The sequence below is a fragment of the Triticum dicoccoides genome, chromosome 3B, assembly GCF_002162155.2.
Source record: "Triticum dicoccoides isolate Atlit2015 ecotype Zavitan chromosome 3B, WEW_v2.0, whole genome shotgun sequence".
Lineage (NCBI taxonomy): Eukaryota > Viridiplantae > Streptophyta > Magnoliopsida > Poales > Poaceae > Triticum > Triticum dicoccoides.
The window spans coordinates 788,905,378-788,916,181 of record NC_041385.1 but is presented as its reverse complement, the minus strand read 5'-3'; positions in this window follow the sequence as shown (position 1 = coordinate 788,916,181).

Below are 10,804 nucleotides of genomic sequence, written 5' to 3'. Positions count from 1 at the left end.
GGCAGGTTGAGGAAGTCGACAGTCGGGTCCATGTTCTCGATGTAGAAATAGGACTGCTGCCACATCTTCACCGACTGCGCCAGCTTGATGACAGGTAAGGCGTTCCGCTTCGCCGGCCGGCGCACGGCGACGAAGCCCCCGCACTCGGCCGCCGTCTCCTTGGCGGAGGTGCCCAGCTTTCCATAGAAGAATGCTCCCCACAGCCCGATTGTGGGGAGGATGCCGAGGTAGCCCTCGCACGCCGTGACGAAGGCGGAAAGCAGAGTCACAACATTGGGCGTGAGGTGGTGAGGTTGAAGATTGTAAAAGTTGAGGAAGGAGAAGAAGAAGTCGCTCACCGGGAGACCGAAGCCGCACAGGAAATGCGAGCGGAAGACGACCCGCTCGCCTTCCTACGGCACCGGCGATATCTCCGTCTCCGGCGGCACCCGCGCCTTGACGAAGGCCGCGCTGGGCATCCGGCGCGTGTTGCAGAGGAAGGAGATGTGATCCTCGATCACAGTCGATCCATCCCAGTCGCCCATGGCTCCGGCTAGCGGCGCGGAGAGGAGAAACGCGCCGACGGTGGGCAACAGCAGCAGCGTTACGGCAGCAGCAGCAGTGGAGGATGCGAAGAGGAAGAAGATGAGTGGGAGGGGGCGTGAGAGCTTCGCCGCACCTTCCCCCCTTCCTACTTATAGCGCCCGGGCTGTGAAGCCGAGGGGACGAGACGTGGGGTCATGGGATTAACTGCGCCCACGTCCCCCCGACCCCTGTTTCCCGCGCGCATTTACCACGTCGTAAATGATCGTGGGAAGGGCAACCGTTCCCTTCGGCGCAGTGGATCTGCCCGGTTGTCGAGGCACGGTAGTGGCAGGCCCGGCCCTGTGTCACGTCCCGTCTGGAACGTGGGGTGGCAGGCTGTCCCGGCTGGCGTGCGACGTGTGGCGCGTCCGTGGCGGGCGGCGGCCTGGGAAGCTTAGCAGGCACGCCACCTATCTCCCGCCCTGAAGTTCAAAAACCAACAGTGCGAACTCCGCCTGCTAGGCTGGCTGCACAGCAGACCGACACCTTCCCGGAGCCCGGAGAGGAGGGAAGCCGCTGAGGCTTCACAGCCCCTCGACCACGGTACCTCACCGGCTTTGGGGACTACTGTCGGAGTAATGGGCCACGGGTAGGCTCACCCGAGTCCCTGGATTTATCAAGACTTTGGGCCAGCTCCGCCTGGCTGGGCCCCAAGCTGAAGCTCCGCCCTCTAGGGCCAGCTGGCTCAGCGGCCAGCTGCAAGAGGGCGGCTGACCCAAGACTACGATGCTCCGAGTGACCGGTTCCTGGTGGCCGCCCTCCAGAGAGGGCGGCAACAGGCAGGCGGCCACCTCACGACTACGGGGCGGCCGAGCTCCCATCGAGAGTACAAGACAAAGCATGGCTATAGTGAAGCACGTCACCTCCCACGCTCGAGACAGGCATGGCTACAGTGCTCCGTATAGAGGGAGATCTCCGCTCGACGGAGCACTGTGCCGTATCTACCCTGACATCGCTCCGAGTAGGTGGAGCCTTGTTCCCCACGACGGCCTGTCGGTACGGCCCGCTAGAGGCGGGCCCTATCGGGCAGTGACTCCAAGGAAGACGGCGGAGGCTCAACCAGGCGGATTAGAAATGGGCCGGCCTCCGGCAGGTGGCCGTCCCTTGTCCCAAGGCGAGCACGCCATTAGGCTGATTAGACCAGGTGTGGCTACAGTGTCCTCCCACCAGGCGGTGGTACTGTAACCACGCTAAGATGACCAAGCCCCCGTCACCAACGACACAGCTACAGTGAGCAGCCACCAACCAGTCGGCAGGGCCCACCAGGCGGCGGGCCCCAGCGGTTGGCGGAGAAGCTGGAGGCTGGAGACACTGACAGCCGGGCCCAACAGCCGGCCAAATTACCATTGTACCCCTGGGGGGTAGGCCTATATAAACCCCCCAGGCCACCCATGCAATGGGTTCCCACTCCATTAGAACTAGCCACCCCCTAGAGCAGGAAGATGTTGGAAATATGCCCTAGAGGCAATAATAAAAGGATTATTATTATATTTCCTTGTTCATGATAATTGTCTTTTATTCATGCTACAATTGTATTATCCGGAAATCGTAATAGACGTGTGAATACATAGACCACAATACGTCCCTAGTAAGCCTCTAGTTGACTAGCTCGTTGGTCAACAGATAGTCATGGTTTCCTGACTATGGACATTAGATGTCGTTGACAACGGGATCACATCATTAGGAGAATGATGTGATGGACAAGAACCAATCCTAAGCATAGCACAAGATCGTGTAGTTCGTTTTGCTAAAGCTTTTCCAATGTCAAGTATCTATTCCTTAGACTATGAGATCGTGTAACTCCCGGATACCGTGGGAGTGCTTTGGGTGTACCAAACGTCACAACGTAACTGGGTGACTATAAAGGTGCACTACAGGTATCTCCGATAGTGTCTGTTGGGTTGACACGGATCGAGACTGGGATTTGTCACTCCGTATGACGGAGAGGTATCTCTGGGCCCACTCGGTAATGCATCATCATAATGAGCTCAAAGTGACCAAGTGTTTGGTCACGGGATCATGCATTACGGTACAAGTAAAGTGACTTGTCGGTAACGAGACTAAACGAGGTATTGGGATACCGACGATCGAGTCTCAGGCAAGTAACATACCATGTGACAAAGGGAATTGTGTACGAGGTTGATTGAATCCTCGACATCGTGGTTCATCCGATGAGATCATCGAGGAGCATGTCGGAGCCAACATGGGTATCCAGATCCCGCTGTTGGTTATTGACCGGAGAGCCGTCTCGGTCATGTCTGCATGTCTCCCGAACCCATAGGGTCTACACACTTAAGGTTCGGTGATGCTAGGGTTATTAGGAAGACTTGTATGTGATTACCGAATGTTGTTCGGAGTCCCGGATGAGATCCCGGACGTAACGAGGAGTTCCGGAATGGTCCAGATGTGAAGATTTATATATGGGAAGTTGTCATACGGTCACTGGAAAGTTTTGGGGGCATATCGGTATTGTACCGGGGTCACCGGAGGGGTTCCGGGGGTCCACCGGGAGGGGACACTCCTCTCGGAGGGCCTCATGGGCCGTAGGGGGAAGGGAACCAGCCCCTGGAGGGCTGGGCACGCCCCCCCTTGGGCCCATGCGCCTAGGGTTGGGGGGAACCCTAGTGGGGGCGCCCCCCTTGCTTGGGGGGCAAGCCCCCTCCCTTGGCCGCCCCCCCTCTAGATCTCATCTAGAGGGGGCCGTCCCCCTTCCCCCTTCCCCTGTACATAGAGGGGCGAGGGGAGGGCTGCACACCACATCCAAGGCGCAGCCCCTCCCCTCCCCAACTCCTCTCCTCCTCCGTTAAGTGCTTGGCGAATCCCTGTCGGAGTACTGCCTCTGCACCATCACCACGCCGTCGTGCTGCTGCTAGAGCCTTCTTCCTCAACCTCTCCTTCCCCCTTGCTAGATCAACAAGGAGGAGATGTCATCCGCTCCGTACGTGTGTTGAACGTGGAGGTGCTGTCCGTTCGGCACTTGGTCATCGGTGATTTGGATCACGGCGAGTACGACTCCACCATCCCCGTTCCCTTGAACGCTTCCGCACGCGATCTACAAGTGGTATGTAGATGCATCTCTCTCCTATCACTCGTTGCTTAGATGAACTCATAGATGGATCTTGGTGAAAACATAGGAAAAATTTTAATTTTCTGCAACGTTCCCCAACAGTGGCATCATGAGCTAGGTCTATGCGTAGTTCTCTATTGCACGAGTAGAACACAATTTTGTTGTGGGCGTAGATCTTGTCAACTTGCTTGCCGCTACTAGTCTTATTTTGCTTCAGCGGTATTGTGGGATGAAGCGGCCCGGACCGACCTTACACGTACGCTTACGTGAGACAGGTTCCACCGACTGACATGCACTAGTTGCATAAGGTGGCTAGCGGGTGTCTGTCTCTCCCACTTTAGTTGGAGCGGATTCGGCGAAAAGGGTCCTTATGAAGGGTAAAGAGAATTTGAGAAAATCACGTTGTGGTTATTCGTAGGTAAGAAAAACGTTCTTGCTAGAACCAATTGCAGCCATGTAAAAGATGCAACAACAATTAGAGGACGTCTAACTTGTTTTTGCAGCAATTGTCATGTGATGTGATATGGCCAGAAGTTGTGATGAATGATGAATGATATATTGTGATGTATGAGATCATGTTCTTGTAATAGGAATCACGACTTGCATGTCGATGAGTATGACAACCGGCAGGAGCCATAGGAGTTGTCTTTATTTTTTGTATGACCTGCGTGTCATTGAAGAATGCCATGTAAATTACTTTACTTTATTGCTAAATGCATTAGCCATAGAAGTAGAAGTAGTCGTTGGCGTGACAACTTCATGAAGACACGATGATGGAGATCATGATGATGGAGATCATGGTGTCATGCCGGTGACGAAGATGATCATGGAGCCCCGAAGATGGAGATCAAAGGAGCTATATGATATTGGCCATATCATGTCACTATTCTATAATTGCATGTGATGTTTATTATGTTTATGCATCTTGTTTACTTAGAACGGCGGTAGTAAATAAGATGATCCCTTATAATAATTTCAAGAAAGTGTTCCCCCTAACTGTGCACCGTTGCTAAAGTTTGTTGTTTCGAAGCACCACGTGATGATCGGGTGTGATAGATCCTTACGTTCACATACAACGGTTGTAAGACAGTTTTACACATGCGTAAACACTTAGGGTTAACTTGATGAGCCTAGCATGTACAGACATGGCCTCGGAACACTGAGACCGAAAGGTCGAACATGAGTCGTATGGAAGATACGATCAACATGGAGATGTTCACTGATGATGACTAGTCCGTCTCACGTGATGATCGGGCACGGCCTAGTCGACTCGGATCGTGTAACACTTAGATGACTAGACGGATGTCAATCTGAGTGGGAGTTCATTAAATAATTTCATTAGATGAACTTAATTATCATGAACTTAGTCTAAAATCTTTGCAAAATATGTCTTGTAGATCAAATGGCCAACGCTCATGTCAACATGAACTTCAACGCGTTCCTAGAGAAAACCAAGCTAAAAGATGATGGCAGCAACTATTCGGACTGGGTCCGGAACCTGAGGATCATCCTCATAGCAGCCAAGAAAGATTATGTCCTAGAAGCACCGCTAGGTGAAGCACCAATCCCAGAGAACCAAGACATTATGAACACTTGGCAGTCACGTGCTGATGATTACTACCTCGTTCAATGTGGCATGCTTTACAGCTTAGAACCGGGGCTCCAAAAGCATTTTAAGCGACACAAAGCATATGAGATGTTCGAGGAGCTGAAAATGGTTTTTCAAGCTCATGCCCGGGTCGAGAGATATGAAGTCACCGACAAGTTCTATAGTTGTAAGATGGAGGAAAACAGTTCTGTTAGTGAGCACATACTCAAAATGTCTGGGTTGCACAACCGCCTGTCCCAGCTGGAGATCAACCTCCCGGACGAGGCGGTCATTGACAGAATCCTTCAGTCACTCCCATCGAGCTACAAGAGCTTTGTGTTGAACTACAATATGCAGGGGATGGTGAAGACCATTCCTGAAGTATTTTCAATGCTGAAGTCAGCAGAGGTTGAAATCAAGAAAGAACATCAAGTGTTGATGGTCAATAAGACCACTAAGTTCAAGAAGGGCAAGGGTAAGAAAAACTTCAAGAAGGACGGCAAAGATGTTGCCGGGCCCAGTAAGCCAGTTGCCGGGAAGAAGTCAAAGAATGGACTCAAGCCTGAGACTGAGTGCTTTTATTGCAAAGGGAAGGGTCACTGGAAGCGGAACTGCCCCAAATACTTAGCGGACAAGAAGGCCGGCAACACTAAAGGTATATTTGATATACATGTAATTGATATGTACCTTACCAGTACTCGTAGTAACTCCTGGGTATTTGATACTGGTGCCGTTGCTCATATTTGTAACTCACAGCAGGAGCTGCGAAATAAGCGGAGACTGGCGAAGGACGAGGTGACGATGCGCGTCGGGAAAGGTTCCAAGGTCGATGTGATCGCCGTCGTCACGCTACCTCTACATTTACCTACGGGATTAGTTTTAAACCTCAATAATTGTTATTTAGTGCCAAGTTTGAGCATGAACATTGTATCTGGATCTCGTTTGATGCGAGATGGCTACTCATTTAAATCCGAGAATAATGGTTGTTCTATTTATATGAGAGATATGATTTATGGTCATGCCCCGATGGTCAATGGTTTATTCTTAATGAATCTCGAACGTAATGTTACACATATTCATAGTGTCAATACCAAAAGATGTAGAGTTGATAACGATAGTCCCACATACTTGTGGCACTTCCACCTTGGTCACATTGGTGTCAAGCGCATGAAGAAGCTCCATGCTGATGGACTTTTAGAGTCTCTCGATTATGAATCATTTGACACATGCGAACCATGCCTCATGGGCAAAATGACCAAGACTCCGTTCTCCGGAACAATGGAGCGAGCAACCAACTTATTGGAAATCATACATACTGATGTGTGCGGTCCAATGAGCGTTGAGGCTCGCGGAGGATATCGTTATGTTCTCACTCTCACTGATGACTTGAGTAGATATGGGTATGTCTACTTGATGAAACACAAGTCTGAGACCTTTGAAAAGTTCAAGGAATTTCAGAATGAAGTAGAGAATCAACGTGACTGAAAGATAAAATTCTTACGATCGGATCGTGGAGGAGAATATTTGAGTCACGAATTTGGTACGCACTTAAGGAAATGTGGAATCGTTTCACAACTCACGCCGCCTGGAACACCTAGCGTAACGGTGTGTCCGAATGTCGTAATCGCACTCTATTGGATATGGTGCGATCTATGATGTCTCTTACTGATTTACCGCTATCATTTTGGGGATACGCTCTAGAGACAGCTACATTCACTTTAAATAGGGCACCGTCTAAATTCGTTGAGACGACACCGTATGAATTATGGTTTGGGAAGAAACCTAAGCTATCATTTCTAAAAGTTTGGGGATGCGATGCTTATGTCAAGAAACTTCAACCTGAAAAGCTCGAACCCAAGTCGGAAAAATGCGTCTTCATAGGATACCCTAAGGAAACCATTGGGTATACCTTCTACCTTAGATCCGAAGGCAAGATCTTTGTTTCCAAGAACGGATCCTTTCTGGAAAAAGAGTTCCTCTCGAAAGGAATAAGTGGGAGAAAAGTAGAACTCGATGAAGTAGTACCTCTTGAACCGGAAAGTAGTGCAGCTCAGGAAAATGTTCCTATGGTGCCTACACCGACTGGAGAGGAAATTAATGATGATGATCAAGGTACTTCGGATCAAGTTGCACTGAACTTCGTAGGTCCACAAGGACACGTTCCACACCAGAGTGGTATGGCAAACCTGTCCTGGAAATCATGTTGTTAGACAACAGTGAACCTTCGAACTATGAAGAAGCGATGGCGGGCCCAGATTCCAACAAATGGCTAGAAGCCATGCAATCCGAGATAGAATACATGTATGAAAACAAAGTATGGACTTTGACTGACTTGCCCGATGATCGGCGAGCGATAGAAAACAAATGGATCTTTAAGAAGAAGACGGACGCGGATGGTAATGTCACCATCTATAAAGCTCGACTTGTCGCTAAGGGTTATCGGCAAGTTCAAGGGATTGACTACGATGATACTTTCTCTCCCGTAGAGAAGCTTAAGTCCGTCCGAATCATGTTAGCAATTGCCGCATACTATGATTATGAGATATGGCAGATGGACGTCAAAACGGCATTCCTTAATGGTTATCTTAAGGAAGAGCTGTATATGATGCAGCCGGAAGGTTTTGTCGATCCTAAGAATGCTAACAAAGTATTCAAGCTTCAGCGATCCATTTATGGGCTGGTGCAAGCATCTCGGAGTTGGAACATTCGCTTTGATGAGATGATCAAAGCGTTTGGGTTTATGCAGACTTATGGAGAAGCATGTGTTTACAAGAAAGTGAGTGGGAGTTCTGTAGCATTTCTCATATTATATGTAGATGACATACTTTTGATGGGAAATGATATAGAATTCTTGGACAGCATTAAGGCCTACTTGAATAAGTGTTTTTCAATGAAGGACCTTGGAGAAGCTGCTTACATATTAGGCATCAAGATCTATAGGGATAGATCGAGACGCCTCATAGATCTTTCACAAAGCACATACCTTGATAAGATTTTGAAGAAGTTCAAAATGGATCAGTCCAAGAAAGGGTTCTTGCCTGTACTGCAAGGTGTGAGATTGAGCTCGGCTCAATGCCCGACCACGGCAGAAGATAAAGAAGAGATGAGTGTCATCCCCTATGCCTCAGCCATAGGATCTATTATGTATGCCATGCTGTGTACCAGACCAGATGTAAACCTTGCCGTAAGTTTGGTAGGAAGGTACCAAAGTAATCCCGGCAAGGAACACTGGACAACGGTCAAGAATATCCTGAAGTACCTGAAAAGGACAAAGGACATGTTTCTCGTTTATGGAGGTGACGAAGGGCTCGTCATAAAGGGTTACGTCGATGCTAGCTTCGACACAGATCTGGATGACTCTAAGTTACAAACCGGATACGTGTATATGTTGAATGGTGGGGCAGTGAGCTGGTGCAGCTGCAAGCAAAGCGTCGTGGCGGGATCTACATGTGAAGCGGAGTACATGGCAGCCTCGGAGGCAGCGCATGAAGAAATTTGGGTGAAGGAGTTCATCACCGACCTAGGAGTCATACCCAATACGCCGGGGCCGATCAAACTCTTCTGTGACAACACTGGAGCTATTGCCCTTGCCAAGGAGCCCAGGTTTCACAAGAAGACCAGGCACATCAAGCGTCGTTTCAATTCCATCCGTGAAAATGTTCAAGATGGAGACATAGATATTTGCAAAGTACATACGGATCTGAATGTTGCAGATCCGTTGACTAAACCTCTTTCTTGAGCAAAACATGATCAACACCAGAACTCTATGGGTGTTCGATTCATCACAATGTAAATAGATTATTGACTCTAGTGCAAGTGAGAGACTGTTGGAAATATGCCCTAGAGGCAATAATAAAAGGATTATTATTATATTTCCTTGTTCATGATAATTGTCTTTTATTCATGCTATAATTGTATTATCCGGAAATCGTAATACACGTGTGAATACATAGACCACAATACGTCCCTAGTAAGCCTCTAGTTGACTAGCTCGTTGGTCAACAGATAGTCATGGTTTCCTGACTATGGACATTAGATGTCGTTGACAACGGGATCACATCATTAGGAGAATGATGTGATGGACAAGACCCAATCCTAAGCATAGCACAAGATCTTGTAGTTCGTTTTTGCTAGAGCTTTTCCAATGTCAAGTATCTTTTCCTTAGACCATGAGATCGTGTAACTCCCGGATACCGTAGGAGTGCTTTGGGTGTACCAAACGTCACAACGTAACTGGGTGACTATAAAGGTGCACTACAGGTATCTCCGATAGTGTCTGTTGGGTTGACACGGATCGAGACTGGGATTTGTCACTCCGTATGACGGAGAGGTATCTCTGGGCCCACTCGGTAATGCATCATCATAATGAGCTCTAAGTGACCAAGTGTTTGGTCACGGAATCATGCATTACGGTACGAGTAAAGTTACTTGCCGGTAACGAGACTGAACGAGGTATTGGGATACCGACGATCGAGTCTCGGGCAAGTAACGTAGCGTTTGACAAAGGGAATTGTATACGGAGTTGATTGAATCCTCGACATCATGGTTCATCCGATGAGATCATCGAGGAGCATGTGGGAGCCAACATGGGTATCCAGATCCCGCTGTTGGTTATTGACCGGAGAGCCGTCTCAGTCATGTCTGCATGTCTCGGTGACGCTAGGGTTATTAGGAAGACTTGTATGTGATTACCGAATGTCGTTTGGAGTCCCGGATGAGATCTCGGACGTCACGAGGAGTTCCGGAATGGTCTGGAGGTGAAGATTTATATATGGGAAGTTGTCATACCGTCATCGGAAAGTTTCGAGGGCATATCGGTATTGTACCGAGGCCACCAGAGGGGTTCCGGGGGTCCACCGGGAGGGACCACCCTCTCGGAGGGCCTCATGGGCCGTAGGGGGCAGGGAACCAGCCCCTTGAGGGTTGGGCGCGCCCCCCCTTGGGCCCATGCGCCTAGGGTTGGGGGAAACCCTAGTGGGGGCGCCCCCCTTGCTTGGGGGGCAAGCCCCCTCCCTTGGCTGCCGCCCCCCTAGATCTCATCTAGAGGGGGCCGGCCCCCTTCCCCCTTCCCCTATAAATAGAGGGGCGAGGGGAGGGATGCACACCACATCCAAGGCGCAGCCCCTTCCCTCCCCAACACCTCTCCTCCTCCGTTAAGTGCTTGGCGAAGCCCTGTCGGAGTACTGCCTCTCCACCATCACCACGCCGTCGTGCTGCTGCTGGAGCCTTCTTCCTCAACCTCTCCTTCCCCCTTGCTGGATTAAGAAGGAGGAGACGTCATCCGCTCCGTACGTGTGTTGAACGCAGAGGTGCTGTCCGTTCGGCACTTGCTCATCGGTGATTTGGATCACGGCGAGTACGACTCCATCATCCCCGTTCCCTTGAACGCTTCCGCACGCGATCTACAAGTGGTATGTAGATGCATCTCTCTCCTATCACTCGTTGCTTAGATGAACTCATAGATGGATCTTGGTGAAACCGTAGGAATTTTTTTAATTTTCTGCAACGTTCCCCAACAGTGGCATCATGAGCTAGATCTATGCGTAGTTCTCTATTGCACGAGTAGAGCACAGTTTTGTTGTGGG